This window comes from Microcebus murinus, chromosome 2 (assembly GCF_040939455.1).
Source record: "Microcebus murinus isolate Inina chromosome 2, M.murinus_Inina_mat1.0, whole genome shotgun sequence".
In the NCBI taxonomy this organism is placed as follows: domain Eukaryota; kingdom Metazoa; phylum Chordata; class Mammalia; order Primates; family Cheirogaleidae; genus Microcebus; species Microcebus murinus.
In genome coordinates, this window is record NC_134105.1 from 79,048,811 (window position 1) to 79,069,171 (window position 20,361).

General features: G+C 31.2%; 1 protein-coding gene across 1 annotated transcript in view; it reads right to left on the bottom strand.

Moving 5' to 3' along the window:
• The window catches only part of LOC105885774 (uncharacterized), a 48,170-nt gene that overhangs the window by 14,721 nt on the left and 13,088 nt on the right, over window positions 1–20,361 (bottom strand). Inside the window, 1 exon segment of the mRNA XM_075999877.1 lies at window positions 1–20,361. This exon segment is cut by the window's left edge and continues 14,721 nt beyond it; it is cut by the window's right edge and continues 12,511 nt beyond it. The gene's annotated coding sequence lies outside the window, so the exon portion shown is untranslated.

A 20,361-nucleotide genomic window follows, 5' to 3' on the forward strand; every position in this document is an offset into this window, starting at 1 on the left:
TTTAATCTTCACTTAGTCAAGCAAAAACATTCATTGGGGGCATATTTATGGGATTAACAGAGATTAAAACAAAGCAATGTTACAAAATTTACAAAAAAAAAAATGAGTTTTCTTCCAGAGACACTGCTCTTCCTTGATTTAAAGACCTCTATATTTGATCACATATATGATCATCTATCTACATTCTTTTCACTCTGCTGTATCTTTGAAAATGTCCTTTCTTTGCCCCCAAATGATCTTCTATGCCTAAATGTAATTTTCCTCTCACATTTTTCATCAGCTTAGGTGGTACTTTCTCCAGGAAACCCTGTCAAGGAGAGCTAAGCCTCTTTTCTTAAGGCTACTGCAGCACTCTGTGCAGACTCCTCATGATATTTTCCATTGTATTGAGATTATCTCCACACCTGAGTCTCCATCACTTGAACTTTAATTTATTGAGGGCTCAGACCATTTTGTTTTTCATCTGTGGGTAACCTATGGGTAACCTTAGTGCATATCAAAACACCTAGGAGAATAAACATTTGCCTAATTTCTGATAAAGTTAAGAGAACCAGATAGAGAAAAATGCACCTCTGAAAGAATGGGATGATACTGTGAGGTGGGCCTGGGCCTGGAGAAAAGAACAAGCTGAGAAGCGGCAGTCCTCAGCATATACAGAGGACCAATGTGCAATTAATCGAGAGCTGACAGTACATTGGCAAATGAGAAAAGAACAATTATACTGGAGAATAAACTGGTATCAAATCCAAGAAATAGAGTAGCCATTTGTTCAATGACCATATAACTGGGTTTGATTCTGAAATTTACCAGGCAGTCCTTTGTCAAAATGATCCAGTGAGATGTGTTTCATATCCACAGGAAATAAAACACTTAGGATAATACAATAATATTGCACATTTTAAAAATTACAAACAAAATAGCTTCTTGAGAGATGTATAAATTATAGAATTCAATCATATATGTGATTTTAGTTATATCTATGCAGTCAAAAAGATAAATGGAAACTGTATGTCACTAATTTATCATTCAAATTATCTTAATGCTCTTATATGCTTCCTTATTATAATATTAAATAATATGGATACCAGATCCAGAAAAAATAATCCTCTGTTTGATAATTGCTCTAATTGTGAAAACAAGATAGAGCAAGAATACAATCTGTAATAGCTCCATTCTTTGGATTTTCCTTTAAATATTTAGATTTTGCTATATAGTGTCATTTGCTGTCTTCTGATACAAAACCGTTTCTAGCGAGTTAGGTTTTTAATATACAGTTTAATTTACAAAAGTTTACTTAATTTTGTCCAAGATCTTTTCAGAATTTTTACAAATAAGATTCCCAGAAAATTTCTTATTTTATTTATTTAGTTTTTGAATATATATCTATATATTCATCCCTTTTTTATTTCTCTTATCAAAGCTGTATACTTCTCAGCATACAGATATTGCCTGTGTTTTATGTCTTTTTGTGCAACTGTAACATGTGATTTTTAAAAATGTCTATTTCAAGTTGCTTGTTGCTAATAAATAAAAATACAATTAATTTTTATATTGACCTTATATGCCATGACCCCTTATTAGTTTTAGTAGCTTTTTAGTAGATCCTTTGAGATTTTCTCCATAAACAGTCATGCCATCTGCAAATAGAGATGATTTTACATTTTTTTCTTTCAAATATTGTATAGCTTTTTTTTTTATTTATCTGAAATAGAAGTAGTGGCAGTGAACACCCTTGCCTTATTTCCATTCTGAATGAGAAACCGGTCAGTTTTTCATCATTAAGTATGAGGATAGTTTCTTTATAGATGCCCTTTATCAGTGTGTGGAAGTTTCCTTTTTTGGTTTGTTTTGTGTTTTTCTTTTTAAAAAATTTTTATATATACATGTTTATGGAGTACAAGTGCAATTTTGCTACATTGATATACCATTGCATTGCGGCGAAGTCAGGGCCTTCAATGGATATATCACTGAAGCAACACACACTGCACCCACGAAGCAACCTCCCTTCATCCACCCGCTCCCACCTCTCCACCCGTCCAAGTCTCCACTATTCATCATTTCACACTCTAAGACTGCTTTCATATGTACACATTATTTAGCTCCCACTTATTAGTGAGACTATGTGGTATTTGCAACCTCTTTGGAAAATAGTAAGGAGATTCATCAGTGAACTAAAAGCAGACCTAACATTTGATCCAGCAATCCCACTAGTAGGTATTTACCAAAAGGTAAAAAAAAAGTCATTTTATCAAAAAGAGACTTGCACTGGAGTGCTTATTGCAGCACAATTCACAATCTAAAAGATGTGAAATCAACTCACATGCTCATCAATTGATGAGTGAATTAATAAAATGTGGTATATGTACACTATAGAATACTACTCAGCCATAAAAAGTGAATTAATACCTTTTGCAACAATATGGTTGGAACTGGAAACCACCCTCCTAAGTGAGTTACCACAAGAATGGAAAAACAAATGCCGTGTGTGCTCACTATTAAACTGGAACTAGCTGAACAGCACTCATGCACACAGATGGAAATAAAACTCAATGGAAATCATGCAGGTGGGAGGGAAGAAGAGGGGATGGGTGAAATCATATCTAACAGGTCCAATGCACACTATCTGGGTGCTGGGCACACTTATAACTTTGACTCAATCAGTACAAAAGCAACATATGTAACCAAAACATTTGTGCTCCTGTAATATTCTGAAATATAAAAAGAGAAATCACAATTAAAACCACAATGAGATGATCATCTTACACTAATCAGAATGGATATTATTAAAAAGGCAAAAAATAACAAATGTTGATGAGTATGTGGAGAAAAGAGAACTCTTAAACATTATTGTGGGGAATGTAAATTAGTGCAAACTCTATGGAAAATTGTATGGAGATTTCTCATAGAACTAACATACCATCCAGCAATCCCACTCCTGGGTATCTACCCAAAGGAAAAGAAATCAATATATTAAAAATATACCTGCAGCACTTGTATGTTTGCCACAACACTATTCACAATAACAAACATACAGAATGAACCAGACTGTCCATCAATGGAGGACTGGATAAAGAAAAGGTGGTATGTATACACAAAGAAATACTATTCTGCTGTAGAAAAAAAAAAAAAGAAGAAGAAGAATGAAATCACGTCTTTTGTAGCAACATTGATAGAACTGGAGGCCATTATCTGAAGTAAAACAACTTAGACAAAGAAAACTGCTTATTTTCAAGATTGGGAATATGTCAAAAGGACAACATCTCCAAAATATGAGCCTACTCATTTGTCTTTGCCTCGGGATATGTCTCTAGTCAAGATTTTCTAATTATGACCTGAGGAAAGGAAAATAGGTTGTATAAAATTATTTTATAAACAAGTATTGTTATCTTTTTTCATTGAGTGCTGTAATGTCCTAAGCACAGTACTAGGCCCTGGAATAACGAAAATTAATTAGAGAAGGTTCCTGCTTTTATTTATTTTTTTTTTCAAGATGTAGGTGAATAAATCAAAAGTTCCTGATTTTAAAGAGCTAACAGTCAAGTGGGGAATATAGAAATAAGAATGGAAAATGCCAACATTTGAAATTAGCTAGATGTTATACAAGTATTGTGGAAAGAGAGAGGGAAGGGCATTTGGACCAGTTTGAGAGTTTGATGAACATGTGCTGGAGATGATGCTGAGTCTTAAGGATGAATAATAGAAGATGACGAAGTGGGAAAGGGAATTTAGGCAAGGGAGATAGCAGGTACCAAGACAGGATTGAAAAATAAAGTACCTGATGAATCAAATCCTTGAACACACTACGCATGTTCCCATCTCAGGGCCTTTGCACTTGCTATTTTCCTTCTGGAATACTTGTTACCAAGAAAATAAAATGGTTTTTTTCTCTCATTTCAGCCAGCATTCTGATCAAATGGCATATAGCACCCCCAATCTGAACTGTCTATGCCACTGTGCTTTATTTTTTTCAAAGGAGTTATTACTATATGCTTATTAATTATTGTCCACATTAAAGTGCTCATGAGGGCATGAACTTTGTGTGTAGCTGGATTCAAAGTCCCTGGAACAGGGATTGAGTCTCAATGAGTACTTGCTGGATGCATCAAATAACACACCTATAAGAGCTAATAGCAAGTGAGCACATGTGAGATACAACTTTGCTTCTGTGACTATTTTGACACATAAATGACTTATGGCAGGACTTATTAAACAATCCTGGACTTAAGGACAGAAGCATGGACCAAGAAGGTGAACAAAGCTCTTTACACTCCATTCTTGGTCCTAAGACTGCGAAATCAGGTTCTTAAAGTTTTTCTGAATAAACCAGAAGCCTCACATATTTGTAGGATGAAGAGTTAAACTTACATGTGAAAAGTTAACTTTTAGCCCAAAACTAATAAATGATATCACAGCATTTAGATCAAAATCTTTTTCAAGGCACTTAAGTCATAAACTGTTCTTGAAATATATACATGGCTATAATTTTCTTAGTGAGATTTTCTAGACTCAATGCCCCACTCCCATTAAATTTTACATTTTTGCCAGGACTTCTCAATTATATAATGCATAAAAATACAAATCTCAGTGTCAGTCACAAACCAACACATTCATAATTATTTCTAATTTGGTACAATTTCACAAGAAATATGCATTTCTTTTCCAATATAATATTATATAATTTAAATTTATACATTCATAAATGTTCTAGATATGCCAAACTCAGATTATGGAAAAATAATTTGAATTATATTAATAGAAAAAGTAATTAGATTGTTACAAATAGGCTGCTAACTGTTAATATTACAGAGTACACATTTTACATTTGAAGTTAATTACTCCAAAATAATAAAACAGCTATTTTATTTTATTATAGGGTAAATCTTTCATCTCCTTAGTTAAGTTTATTCCTAAGTATTTTATTCATTTTGATGCAACTGTAAATAGGATTGTTTTCCTAGATTCCTTTCAGATAGTTCATGGCTGGTGTATAGAAATGCAATTGATTTTCATATGCTGATTTTGTAACCTCCAACTTTATGGAATTTATTAGTTAAAAATTGTGTGTGTGTGTGTGTGTGTGTGTGGATTCTTTAGGTAACAATCAATAAAGTGAAAAGTCAACCTATAGGACGAGATAAAATATTAGTAAAACAAATATTTGATAAGAGGTTAATCTCAAAAATATATAAGAATATCCTACAATTCAATAGCAAAAAACACCTACTGGCTCAATTTTAAAATGGGCTAAGGTCTTGAATAGACGTTTCTCAATCATGACCAACAAGTATGAGAAAAGATGGTCAAATCATTAATAATCAAGGAAATGCACATCAAAACCACTCACACCTGTTGGGGTAGCCATTATTAAAAACAACAATAACAAGTTTTGGCAGGGGTGTGGAAGAAAACGGAATCCCAGTACACTATTGGTGGGAATGCAAAATGGTGCAGCTACCTTGGAAAACAATATGGAGGTTCCTCAAAAATTCAAAAATAGAACTACTATATGATCCAGCAACCCACTTCTAGGTATTTCTCTAAAAGAACTGAAATCAGGATCTTGAAGAAATATTAGTACTCTCATGTTCATTGCAGCATTATTTATAAAGCCAAGATATGGAAACAACTCAAGTGTCCATCAACAGATTAATGGATTAAAAAATGTGTTCAATTTTTTAATTGAATATTATTCAGCCTTTAAAAAAAGTAAAATTTGAAATGTGTGAGAACACGGACCAACCTTGAAGACATTATAGTAAATGAAATAAGCCAGTCAAAGAAGGACAAATACTGCATGATTCCATTTATATGAGGTATCTATCATAGTCTAACTCATAGAAGTAGAGAGTAAAATGGTGGTTGCTAGGGCCTGGGGAAAGGGGGAAATGAGGAGTTGCCAATCAACTGGTATAAAGTTTCAGTTATGTGAGATGAATAAGTTGAGGAGATCTGTTGTATAATATTGTGCCTAAAGTTAATACTACATTATTATATACCTAAAAATTTGTTAAGAGGGTAGATCTCATGATGTGCTCTTACCATAATAAAATAAAAAAAGAATACATATACATACATATATATAAAATCTATGGGTTATTTTTTAAATGCACAAATACTATTTTCTTTTCATTTTGAAATAATAAGTCCCATTATTAGAAGTAATTGGTCATTTACTTTAAATCTACATTATAGCCGAAGGGGGGAATTTTTTTTTTTAAACTAGAAACTAAAATAGTTATTGAACTTGAATTACTCTGGGCAAATGTGTAATTATGACAATTTAAGTAATCTTTCAAAATTGTAATATATATTTAAGAGTTTTTCAAAGTATATCTACATGAAACCAGCAGATGTTGGCTGTGTGTGTGCATTCATATTCTTTACAAGTAAATATTTAGCATTTATATACCACCTTACAGAGCAGTCAGGCATCCTAAAGACATTTTATTTGTTAGACATTAAAGGAAATATATGTCACAAATAATTTAGAGTATATTATTTATGTCACCAATAGCCTAATTCTATGAACTTTGCAGTACAGTGGTGGAAGAAAATAAGCTGCTCAGGGAAGCAGTCTTTTAAGTTTTCATAGTTTAGGGAAATTGGACTATTACTTACAATAAACATACAGCATGTAAGAATCTCTAGGTATGTGATCTTGGAGAATATTTTTCCATGAATAAAGAAGCTTCAAAAAAGAGAGAAAGAAAAAGAAATGTCTAAAAGCACACCCATTATGTAACTTCACACACTGAGAACAAATTGGCTATGAGGCAAGAATGGGGACTTAGACCTCTGCCCTAGTTGCATTCTTGAGTGACAAATGCCAATATGCACACAGTCACACGTCCAGAAGTGGAATATACCAGACCTCTGACATCTCCATGCAAAATATTTAGATATGACACAAAAGTGACCTTTTCTTTTTCAGTTTTTCAACTTGTTATGGCAGATTCAATAAATGAAAAAGTATATTCCTTCATGGTTATAACTCTTAAGTCGATTGTTCAATTCATTGGTGTAATAACATCCCACTAGCAAAAACTATTAATTATATTAAATCCAATCCATATCTGTTTTTCTCATTCATAGCTGGGATTCAGCTCTCCAGGTGCAAAAGTTAATATTTGAATAAGTTGTTCACGATTTAAACTTGAAGCAGCCAAGTCTTAATTTTTACATCTTCATGACTGTCAATATTTTAATGAATTTTCATGACTTTAACTGAGTCCAATGCTTGAATAGGTTCTCCAGATCTATAATATAAGTTATTCATATAGACCTAGGCATTATCAATATTTCTCCTACAAAGAAAGACTTCATGTGAAGAGTAAAATACATTAGGAATGTACTGATCAGTGTATAAGTAAAAATAACACTGAAGTTAATTTTCTCTAATTAACAATATAACTTACATATATTAAGAGCTCTTGGCACATTAATTTTTACTAAACCCTTAGGAAAAAAATCAACTGTATAAAATTTATCAAGCGGCAACTAAATCTTAATGTTATTTACCAAAAAAGATATGGCTCCTTTTAGATGTTGTGTTTTCTTCATTTCTAAAAATAATTAGTACTGGCATGTTTTAGGTAGATTATTCTAAGGGAAGCAGTATAGTATGGTGATAAAGTTCAAAAAGGGTTCTTTAGACAGATTGCTTTTTTTAAAGCCATACTTTGACAATGCTAATGCTTTCTCCTGGGCCTATTTCCTATCTATCAAATGAAAAAAAATAATAATGCCTACCTCAAAGGGTGGTTGTGAGAATTAAATAATCCATTTAAGCTAAGCACTGTGCCTGACACATAGAAAATGCTCCATACATTTTCAATGTTATAATAATAACGCCATTAATATTGAGGTAGTCTTAGTTTTAAAATAAATTAGCCAGTAGATTTTACGATTGTAGAGGTTTGAAATTTTTACTTACAATTGATTTGAGGCATTTATTTTAAAAAATATTGGCAATATGTTTGTGGGAGAACACATTTCTGACTTTTTTCCCTGAAAACTTTAATATGGAACTTCAGTTGTTGCAGATCATTTGAACTACCATTTATACAAGTTTCTAAGATACTATTTCTGAAAATTATTTCTAGAAGCCTCCTGTTTACTGTGGCTTTTATTCTATACCAATGTAGATGAGATAAGTATAGTATTGTATGCCAAAATATTCTGCAAAAGTCAGTATGGGTTTAAACAGTTTCACTGGTCCATTTATCACTGGTGTTATCTCCATGCATCATTTATATTATAGTAAGCATTCCAAACAGCTCCATAATAAAATTCTTAGTAGGAAAAAATAACTAACATACATAAGGAAAAATCAAAACAGCTTTTAAAAAGCTTAAAAAAGGAGAGAAAGAAAAAGAAATATCTCTAACCACACCCATTATGTAACTTCACATACTGAGAACAAATTGGCTATAAGGCTATGAGGCAAGAATGGGGTCTTAGACCTCTGCCCTAACTGCATTCTTGAGTGACAAATGCCAATATGCACACAGTCACAGGTCCAGAAGTGGAATATACCAGACCTCTGACATCTCTATGCAAAATATTTAGATATGACACAAAAATGGCCTTTTCTTTTTCAGTTTTTCAACTTGTTATGGCAGGTTCAATAAATGAAAAAGTACATTCTTTCATGGTTATAACTCTTAAGTCGATTGTTCAATTCATTGGTGTAATAACATCCCACTAGCAAAAACTATTAATTGTATTAAATCTTTATGCATACATTTTCTCTTTATGCATACATTTATTTCATACATCTGAATTATCAGGGTTCTGTTGTCTTAGCTGAGCTTTCTAATATTTATGTGGAGTGCACAACAAGTGAGGTTTGTACTGATATATGTTTCAGAGGTTAAAAACATGCAAGAATAAATCTTTATAGAGTCCCTTGCCCTGCCTGAGGCTCCCCAAAACTTTTGATGATAAATAGCAAATAAATAATTTACTATAATTTACAGAAACCCTCTCCTCCAAAAGAAAAGCTTGTCCCTAGGCTTCATTAGATTAGAATGTTTCTCAATGATAGAAATCATTATAGGTAATCTAATATTATAACACAAATAATTCTAAATATTAGAACTTTAATTTTTTTGTTTTATGTCGCTTTATTCCATTGAAAATTTAAAAAGCAACTATAATCTCAAATAATATAAAGTTTTGGGATTGACACTACAACTTAGAGTATTTACATTTTTATTAACTTTGACCTTAAAAAAAATAAATTCGGTTGAAATTAACTCAATGTATTTCAACATATTCTCTAAACTATTTTTATTCTATTATTTCATGAATTATACCTTTTAAAGTTATAGGGCATGGTCGTGGTTATTAATATTCTAAAGTAAATTATTTTAGATAACAAAGAATTAGCAATGTCTAAATCAGCAACTTCTTGTCAGTTAACATAGTAGCTCTTAGTACCTTAACTTATCCCCTCTTTTGTGTCTTAAGAAATAGGTGTCCTTCAAATATCTGCATGTATCTGTGTCCATATGGTTTTGAACAAGTGGTGAAAGTATTCACTATTTGCTGTGTACCCACACTTGCATAGTTCAGCTGGAATACCATCTGGTGTGGTACTCTTCCCATTTTCCTCATTTTGATTGCTTTCTCAATCTGGAAAATGGTAGCTTGATCGTCCAACGGGTCTCCAGATGGCTGCTGGATCATTCTATGTAGTATCCATCAACAACATTTGATGGGTTGTTTAAAGTTCATCCAAGGTATTTGCAAGCTCATTATTTGGTCATAAAATATCAGAATTTTTTTTTGGGGGGGTGGAATACAATCTCAGATTTTAGGAATGAAATCTTTTGGATTAGTTGGAAGAAAGAAATAAGAAAACACATTTATATCTTTCTGGGAAGCAGATGGCTACTCTTACAGTGTTAGTTATCCAAAATTGTTTCTATTTTTACCCTTCTATATTGGCTAAGATGACATTTTAGCGGAAACAGCATCCTTACATACAGACCATCTTTGTTCCTTGAAGGAAAACTGTTGAAATAAAAAAGCATATGTGCTTAAATTTCTGCAGAACAATGAGACAGACCAACATGGCTATAAGGATCAATTAATAGAAATTGAATCAGACCATAATGATACAATAAATATAGATGTGATCTGAGGCAAGAATGTAAAGCTGTAAGACAATCTTGATGTACATCCTTATGTGACTATAAACATGCCTAAAGAAGATCATGGCTTATTATCCCCTTTTTCTGCCTACCTACCAAAGCATGCCAAAACTTTAATGAATTTTAGATCACCAAAAATTTATAGTTTCTTAAGTTATCATTCAACAATCTCCGCTTCTCCATGTTTTGATAAATAGGATGAGTGGAAAAGGTTGCTTTTCCTCTCTCTACCCAGCTACTGTTTTATGTGCAGCCAATTTTAACTTTCTCTTGGTTACATTTCCACATTATCTCTTCTCATTCATTCCTTTATCCTTTCATTCCACAGTTACTGAGTATCTACCAGAGATTCAGAAGAGATAACAATAATTTAGAGAGGACCTGTACTCATGGAGTTCTTAGTAAGGAAGAAGGCATGTGGATCAATAATTACAACATAACATGATGGGTAACTTCAAGTATTCATAAGGAAATATGAAACCACAGAAAGATCCACACTCTGCCAAGTCGGTTCCATATTAATGACATCTTCATATTGTTTTTCTGAATCACTCTGAAAATAAAACAATATTGTATTTTCTACACATAAAAATCTACTTTATCTTTCACATAAGATTTACTGAAGCAGATTCAATGACATCATTTGTTGCATAAGTAGAAATACTCGCTGGCTCAAAACTTTAATAAGCAAACCCTAGCTGAAACTGGAACATAATTTTCAGCTTACCTCATTAGTGTAATACCTGTGTCAAATGTTTCCGAATTAATTATTTTCCCCTTGTTAATAGTATATAAAAATCGAAGGGCATGCCTCTAATCCTCGCTGGGGTGAAGCAAAGATATAAAATGTAACCAAAATGTTTGTACCCTCATAACATACTTAAATTAAAAAAAGATAAAAAATAGTATATAAAAACGGAAAAGATGTTCATGGTTCTTAACTGGTGTCTATTCATTATTTGGGCAAAACTTTATTTTATAACCTCTAGAAAGTGACTAGAATTTAGCTCTGACTTTCAAGCTTTAGCCTTCAGGATAGATTATTGCATGTCTTATTTAATGCCTTCCTAAGAAATTCTTTATATCTCCAAATTTTACAAAATTCTTGCTCTAGAATTTGCCTCTTCAAAGTGGATTTGGATTCTGTTACTTTTATCTCAGAAGAGATGTTTCACTCCCTATGAAGCCCAACATTTATTCCAAAATTGATTGAGAACTATATTTAATTGATATCTGTGTTTTAGAGTTGTACTTAAATGACAATTAAAATTATAAAAATTAATCTGAAGACTTAGTGGTGTCCACTCCAAGTACTAGGTGAAAGTTTCATAAAACACACTAGTTTTAGTTTAAGTCTGATAGCATTATCATTTGAAAGTGAAATGCAAAGTTATTAAACTAATTCAATTTCCTATTTAATTCTTGTCACTTCATATCAGTCAATTAAGAACATTTGGACTAAAGAAAATTTCACAATAGCCATAAAAAGACAAATCCTTACATTATATATACAAAATTAGTTTTTCCTTACTTTTTATTTGTTATGAAGTTATATAGATATGTTATGACATTATTAACATAATTTCTATGCCAAATTGACTAAAATTCCTTTTCATAAAAACACATCTATAATAGTTTTATAAAATCTTATTTATTTTTGTAATGTAAATATTTGAAAGCAAAATAAAGCATTCTCTAACTAGCACTGATAATATAAGATAATATGATACTCTAGTAAATCAATCTTTAAGATAGTCCATGTTTTTTTCCTAAAATGAAGAGTTCACGTGAAAATATTTTTAGATGTTTTTGACAAACAATGTCTGATTTTTTCTGTCTTCCTAAAATATGATGTATACCTTGGAAATCGAATGCATTCATTGTGAATAAGAAGAAATAAATAAGAAGCAATTAACTAAAGATGGAAATTTATCAGGATAAATTTTATATTCTATAAAACACCTTAATCTTTCTCATAGATTATTACAAACACAGGAAATACAAAAAGAGATCATTTCTCTAAGAGACTGCAGCTTCTTAAAAACATAATATCCAGTAAGAATAGGATTTTAAGTATTAAATACTTCCCTACACTTAATGCTGTTTCTTCAGAGTAATTTCTTTATTTTTCCAAATTGTTACAACTTTTCAAAAATGCCTGATATCTCTGGCAAAGCTTTGTTCATAGTTGAAATTTTCCTGAGAAACACACTAATGAAACTGAAGGATGAAGAAGAGAATGTAATCCTAAAATACTCTGATATGTTTCAATGTCTCCACACTTTGTATTGCCTTAGATTAGAACACTTCATCAACCATTAGTTTCATTCTTATCCTTCATGATATCAGAAAGATCCCCATTTCACCTTATCTAAATTGGCCTTCCCAGTTTATCTTTGTCTCCTCAAGGTGTTAATTTCCTCTATGAAAGTTTTCACAATTTGTAATTACTTTTTTCTCTTTATTAGTTTATTTGTTTTTTTCTTCTCTCTCATCAAACTATAAGCTTCATCTAGGTATAAACCTTGTTTGCCCTTTTTTAACAACATAGATCCAGTCCCTTGCATAGTGCCTGGCACATAGTCTAGCTCAATAAATACATGCTGAATAAATAAATAAGTGGAATAAAATTTAACCATACTTTTTCTTTTTGCCACAATTCTTACTAGCTCACGATGGTCTTAAGTGATGCATAATTGTGTGTGTTTAAAATCAAATATTCCAAGTAGGAACAATTATTTATTATTATTTCTGATACAAAAAAAATTGTGTAATTACATCAATATTTATGCAATAGCAGTATGAGAACACAGAATAATAACTGTGGGAAGAAGTGATAATTCTTTCCACTTTGCCATCATTTACATTTTTGTCAACTTTAGAAAAGGATAAAATGGTGAGAAAAATCTGTAAAGAGTTTACACACAAAAGAATATTTCAATGAAGAAAAATATGTCAGCTTACTATACCATATTCTGTTCTTTCAAAATATTACAAAATTGACATGGGACATAATGGTGTTTGATGTTCTAAGAAAAATACAATATGTTTAGGAGACTGTATATGTGATGTGGATGCATCACTATGAGAACTATATAAGGAACTGCTAACATTTCAAAAGCACAGACTTTCAAAATGGTATGTATATGGGCTTAAAATTGCTGGTGTGCTATAATTAATTTTTATTTTATTTTAAAGGGTCATTCACTTATCTTTTATAGAGAATTTTCACAGCTTATCAGCAATCCCTAGAGCTGCTATGATTAAGTCAATACATTTACATGAATAGTATATAAATATATTTAAGTATTTAAGTATAATGTCCTTGATATAGCCTAAGGTGTTTCATATGAATATATCCAACATTTTGCTTTTTGAGGGAGCAAAATGTATTTTTATGCTTCATCACACATACTGTAAATATCCTTTATGGTTGTACTAGATTCCCACTTTGCTTCACATCATCCATTTAATTTTTCTGTACATGCAACATAATATATGCATGTTTCTAAATTCAAACTTTATAAGAGTCTGACCCATGATAAGAGAATGTCATACATTTCTCTGTGTTGCACTGATCTGGTCAGAATATGGACTTCCTTTTATATCAATGAAGAGTTTGTTCTGTGTCTGAAGCCATGAAACTGATGAGAACATGGGAAATACCAGAAAAATACTGCTCATTGATATTGTTACTGTGAATGATTTACAAAAAAACTTTTTCTTTCTAAAAAAATAAACTATTTAAAATAGTGAGATTATTTAAAATCACAGAAGGTTAAAGCTAGTTCTATCACATGATTCTGCAGATGAGGGATATGAGACTCAAAAGTATATAACCTATAGTCACATTTCAGCTAGTGGTAGAAGCAGAAAAAGAACCAATTCTACTAGTTCCCAAACTGCTGTTCTTTTCAGACCCAACTTTGCTGGTTGCTTTAAGACATAGAAATGGCAGTGTAGTGGGACTAACCCAAACAAGAGCTTTAATGTAAAATAGGCTCAGGCTCCTGCATTTATTAACTGTGTAATTTGGGGCATGTGACAATCCCTGTGGAACTCAGTTTTCTTATTTACAAAATATTAATAATAATACCAGACATAAGATTGTTTTCAAGAGTAGATGAAATAAGAGATACTATATACAATGCCTGCCACATGATAGGCATCCAATAAACTGTAGCTGTCACTATTAGAACTATTTGCAGGTAGCATTATTTTTATAGTTAATCATTATTCGGAGCATGAGTAATGTTACAGCACTACAGTATGAGACAGTCACTGGGTGGGCAGAGCTCAACTGACATTGGAAGAATGCAGCACTGTTTTGGCAGATGTTGGCTGCACCCAGTTTAGAAGTAATTAGTCCTACTCAACCAAGGTAATCTGGAAATTGGCTCTCAGACCATATTTGCAATTTTATGTGGAGAGACATGATTTAATATTCAGTAATGGTTAGGTGCTTTCAGTGTTCAACCCGAAGTCCTTGTGTAAATAGGATTGTTGTCAAAATGGAATGGAAGTTTTATGTGCAAAATAATGGCAGGAGCAGCCCCTTAATCAGATTTACACAGAAAAGGAGGGGATTGTGTCCTCAGGTGAACACCAACAAGTAGATGCACTGAATGAATGTGAAGATCAGTTGTTTTTATTGTTAATGTAAATATTAGCGTTAATAACCAGACATAGAGTTGTCTTTCTGGGCTCTCTGTTTCATAATGGGGAAAAGAATCCAATATTTGTTTGTTTGCCATGTCGTTTGAGCAATATTTTTACTTCAAATAAAGGCATTAAAATAGCTTATAAATTAAATAAGTTTCAGGAGATTATCTAGTGATTGAGTACAGGATGGGAAAATTAGGGATAAACTGTTATGTGAGGAAGAAATATTTTTGTAATAATAATCAATTTCATAACAATAATAATGACAATGACAAATGATTGATAATTCAAACCATGTGTGCTGAAAAAGATGTGATCCATGACTCCAGTATCATTACTATCAGAAGGACTTTTACTAGAGAAAATATTGTTACATTAGTAGTGGAAACTGCTATATCCCTAAAGCTCAATTTCTTATCTTAAAAATAAAGGGGATTGTACCAAATGACCACCTCAGTCTCTCCCAGCACTAAACTCTCAAAACAATTCTATTATTGTGTCGAAGACTTCAGTTCAAGATACAGCCTTCCTACACTGGGTGGGACCCAGAATCCATCAGGACTGCAGACTGCGGGGAGATATTCCACCCTGTGAGCTTCTATAATAGGTCAAATTAATGCCCAGGAATATCAGAGGATTTGGAAGTGAGCCCAAAGATACTACTTTCATAATCACAGCCTATTTTGTTCCTGACTTTTTAGGACACCACAGCCCTCATTTTGACTTCACAGGAAATCCCAAAGTCAGGACCTGAAGGAGAACTGCACTATTTTGCAAAAATAGAGAATGGACTGCAGCATGCTAACCCATTCCCATAGTGGGGGTGATTTAAATCACCTCACCAAATTAGCTTCTTTTTTTTTTTTATGATCGCATATCTTGACACTTTTAGTTTGTTATATCACAAATTATCCTCCATCCATGTATTATCTGGAAGATGGCTGAAGGTATTCAGTAGTCTTCAAACCTCGGTATGTCAATTTTGCAAAATTTCAAAGAGACATCCGTACCAAATTTCCTTTGTTTAATAGGTTAAAACTATTCCAAAAACTAAAGTGCTAAGTATAAATGACATGATAATAGAACTCTAAGTCTTCTTTGCAGTGAATATTATACTTTCATTTTTCACAGCAGAGCTCAAAATGCTTCACTTTATGCTGATGGTGGGCACTTTTGGAGTTTTTCATCTTCCTTCAGTTAAAACACATGATAAAGTGGCCATTTGTGAAAAGAAATGAAGGGGAAAAGTGAGCACTGAATTCACAGAAATTGAGACCATGATAAATACCACATAAGTATACTTCCATCTACATCTATTTGTAGATAAAATTTCAAATTTGCTACACCAAGAAATTCATACTGACAGATTACTTCTTTGTTTAAAATTAGATGCCTTGGAGAAAAATATAATAATTATGGTCAAGACACATTGGAAATACAATGATCATCATAAATCAATGCAAATCAAACATATAGATATGTATGTATAACATTTAATAATGCATAAATAGTTCTGAAGAAATACACTAGTTAAGAAATAAATATTAAGGATTAATGTTTTCATTTTCAAATAATTTCTGTAGCCATTTGGGTCTGGACACAGAAAGCAAATTATTATGTATATAGCAAAATAAAAATAAAATAAACGAAATGCCTTTTCTGAATATATATGAACTTTAATACTTTAATTAGTGTAATTTTATACTATAATAAATGTAAAAAAACACAAATTCATATAATTCACAAATTCACATCTCTCCTAGCAAAAAACATGGTGAGAAATCCAAACAAAACTAATTATTTTAGAACAAATTTTAGTAAACAAAATAATAAATGTTTACAGCAAGTGTTCTCTTTCCCCTGATAAACCACATGCAAATTAAAGAGAAAAAAATGAAAATGGTAAGCACCATATATCAAATATCACTTTGGGAAATCATTTTAGAACTAATTCAAACTGAATTTTTATCTCTTCATTGAAAATAAGTAGTGACATTTTTGCCATAATAGGCCTACTTTTTCAAATAAACCAATATAATTAACAAGTGAGAATTATTTAAAATACTATTTTACATTTTTAAGTGTATCTAAATAAATGTAACTAAGGTATATGACATCCTTCTGAGATATGTGGAATTCCATTTTAAAGATTAGGAAACTGAGATAACCTCTAGGATAAAAGTTAACAAATCAGTACAGAATTTCAAATTTGATCTAAGGTTTCTTTTAAGAAAAATATAATATAAAAAGGACATAAATGATAAGTCTTTATATTTTATAATTTTTTTTCTACATCAGGCTGATACTGAATCATCCTAAAGATTGAATATTTTGTGTTTGTGTTTTACTAAGATATGTAAAAACAAAGCTTAATTATCCTGTGATGGTCTATTATCATAGCCCACTTTTATCATAGCCCAATGTTGATCTGCAACATTTAATTCCCATTTATTTTGCTATTAAATATTTTTATTGTATTTTTGAATTTTTAAGCATTACAAATATTATAGCATTAGTAGTAGAAAAGGATTAGGATTATTTTAATGCCTTACTTTATCATCATCTAGAAGTGCTTTGTGATTCGTTTTCCTGCTTTATTAGCATTTATGGAATTCTTTGCACTAAAATGTCAGCCCCATAGTTTCATGAATCATTGCAAAAACATCAGGGAGTATCATTTATAATGTACAGCAATCCATTTTGATACGTGAAAATAGACCTTGTTGCAGTATGCCATTTTTGGAATCGATTTTCATGTAATTTGAGGTAAGTGCTAAAATTATGATCTTGCCTGATACTTACTAGTGAGCCAGTGTGGCTTTAAAGTTAATATAGATAAAAAAAAAAAATAGAAAAGAAAGGTAATAGAAATACCTTGATTTAATAAAGAGATTATACTTAAAATTTCCTATGTTAGTATGCTAATTTTAATACCTGGACTTAATACCCAACCAAAATGTGCTTTCACTTTTATTTCGTTAGTAACTCTTTCTTCAATTATCTTTTCCTTTATGGTCAAACATTTCAAGTTTTCTTTTTTAAAAGAAAATGTGTGTTAAAAAATATTGGCTGAGAGTTTTAGGAGATAAAAAAGAATTCAGAATTCAGGAGGACTGTGAACTCCTATGCCAGAAACCAGTATCTAAAAATTAAAATTATTTTAAAGTTTAGCCTTACTAATTGCTTTTGAGTGTTTAGATTTACCATGTAATTATAATTGGAACAGCTTCCTATTATAAATAAAATTCCTAGTAATAGTTCCTAATGAAATCTATCATGTATTTTTGAATGGTAACATAAAAAATAGATTATTTAATTTAATTTTTTAAAAATGTAAAATTTCATTTGGTACAAACTTTAAAACTCTAAAAGTGTCTTAAATTAAAGACACTTTTAGGTGAACAAGTATCTAAAATTCAGTTTTATCATAAATTTGCTTTTATAGGCATATTGAAAAACCTAAACAGCATAAGGTAGCAGTCTGAAAATAAAATAGTTAAGAGATATGACTAAATCAATTCTATAAAAATACCCTGAGCTTTCCAGAAGAGAGATGTTAAACCATCTTATTAAATCATTTAATTGTTGATAATTAATAAGCTCAAATCTTAAAATTTTTCCATCTATCAACATAGTAATTTATAAATTACTCTGATTAGGGAATTATCAGTGATATAGGCCCACCATTAGCCAATAGGAAATGTTGCTAAAAAATGAATTTATAAACTCATTTGACAGAGATCACAATAACCTTTGTAATATTAAGAACTTTTTTCAAATCGACTTTTCCTTTATAAAATATTTAAAGTAACATAAAATTATAATATTGTAATATTTAAAGTTAACACGAAAAATATATATGAAACATCAACAGCAAAATAATTATTGAATACCTACGAATCTACCATACAAATAAGATAAATTTGAGATAGACTAAAACATTTAACAAAACTGGAAGAGAAGAATAAGCTGTTTTTGACATTTCTGAATTTTAAATATCTTCTCTGCCTAAATATAAGCTACTTGGTACTTAATCTGCATCCTTTTTACAGTCAAAACTCTTTTTGTTTCAGGATTGAAGTAGTAACCTTTAAATTAGTGTCTATTTAATTTAATGACTAAATCCATCAAACTACAGGCCTTCTAAAACGATTTCATTTTCCTTTCTGGTTAATCTGAAGTGCTTAATCTTAAAATGTTAACTGTCAAAATAATGGACCTTTTTTTCTCCATAAGAATAACTGGGACTTCTTGCATATCTCTTGTCAATCATTCTATCTAAACTGGGTGTGCATAAATTGTTCCACCACTGTGACTCTCTCTTAACTTTAGTATTTAAGTCTGGACAGTGTTGCTCACCTCTCCCGTGAGAAAAAAATAAGATGATATTCTGAATTGTTTTTACATTCCTTTGCTTATAGTCAGAATGTATTTTTAGAGAGGGGAAGATTTATTACTGTGTCACGTAATGAACAATTGTAAAACATAATGTTTGAGAAAATAGAATATTACAGAACACATAAATGAGTTAGAGGTATAAAGTAAAATACCACAAAATTAGTTACTTAATGTGACACACAATTCTTCTTTAGGTAATCTTTTGCTACTCAGGGCATTATCTTCTATGTTTACATGTTAGTAAAAGCTGTATTTTTATGAAAAAAATTCCCATTAATTCTTTGTTGTGAATTCTGGCATCCTGTAATGTGTGTAAGTAAGTTTATACCTAAGTGTAAGCGTAACATAAGCAAGCACAGTGTCTCATTAATGAAAACGAGACTTTAGACTTAGAAAAATCCCAGTGACATTGTTAACCTGTTACATCAATGTTAAATCCAAGGTGGCTTGATATTTTTTTTGTGTGTGTTAAACACAAAAGCCAACACTTATGCATCAGAGGACTAGTCTAGGAGGTCTTATAATCCAGAGTGATATAAACTTAACAGTCGTTCTTTTCAATTTTAATTTAAAGCACTAACAAGAAACAATTCACTACATTTTGGAGTTGCATTTTAAGGTCTAGACTTTGAATTTTTAGCATTGCCATGAAAGCTTAAATAAAATGCTGTTGTTTGAAGAAGTAAGAACATATTATAGGAAACAATTTCCAATTGGCATAATGAGAACCCATATAATCTAACTGCTTAACTGATAACATTTATTATTACTATTATATAATCATCTACATTCTAAGTAAATTTTTATCAAATACAGTTCCAATAAACATATTTAGGAAATGTATTTTATACTACCATACTACTGCAACATTTTGTAAATGTTCAAAGAATTTTGTCACGGTAATTCCCTTACATGAGAATTGTTACATTCTTTGTGTCATAAATGAATGGGAAAATTTTAATGATGACCTGTGAGACAATCACACAAACACACACATATGCACAAAATCTAAAGGTCTTATTCAATGCTATCTGCCTTTTATAAAATGAAGCAGATTCTCCTAGCTTCTAACCTGGGACATATCTAAAAACCAGAGTAAAATTTGGGCAACTATTGGAATTACCAAAATAATAATAAATTAAAT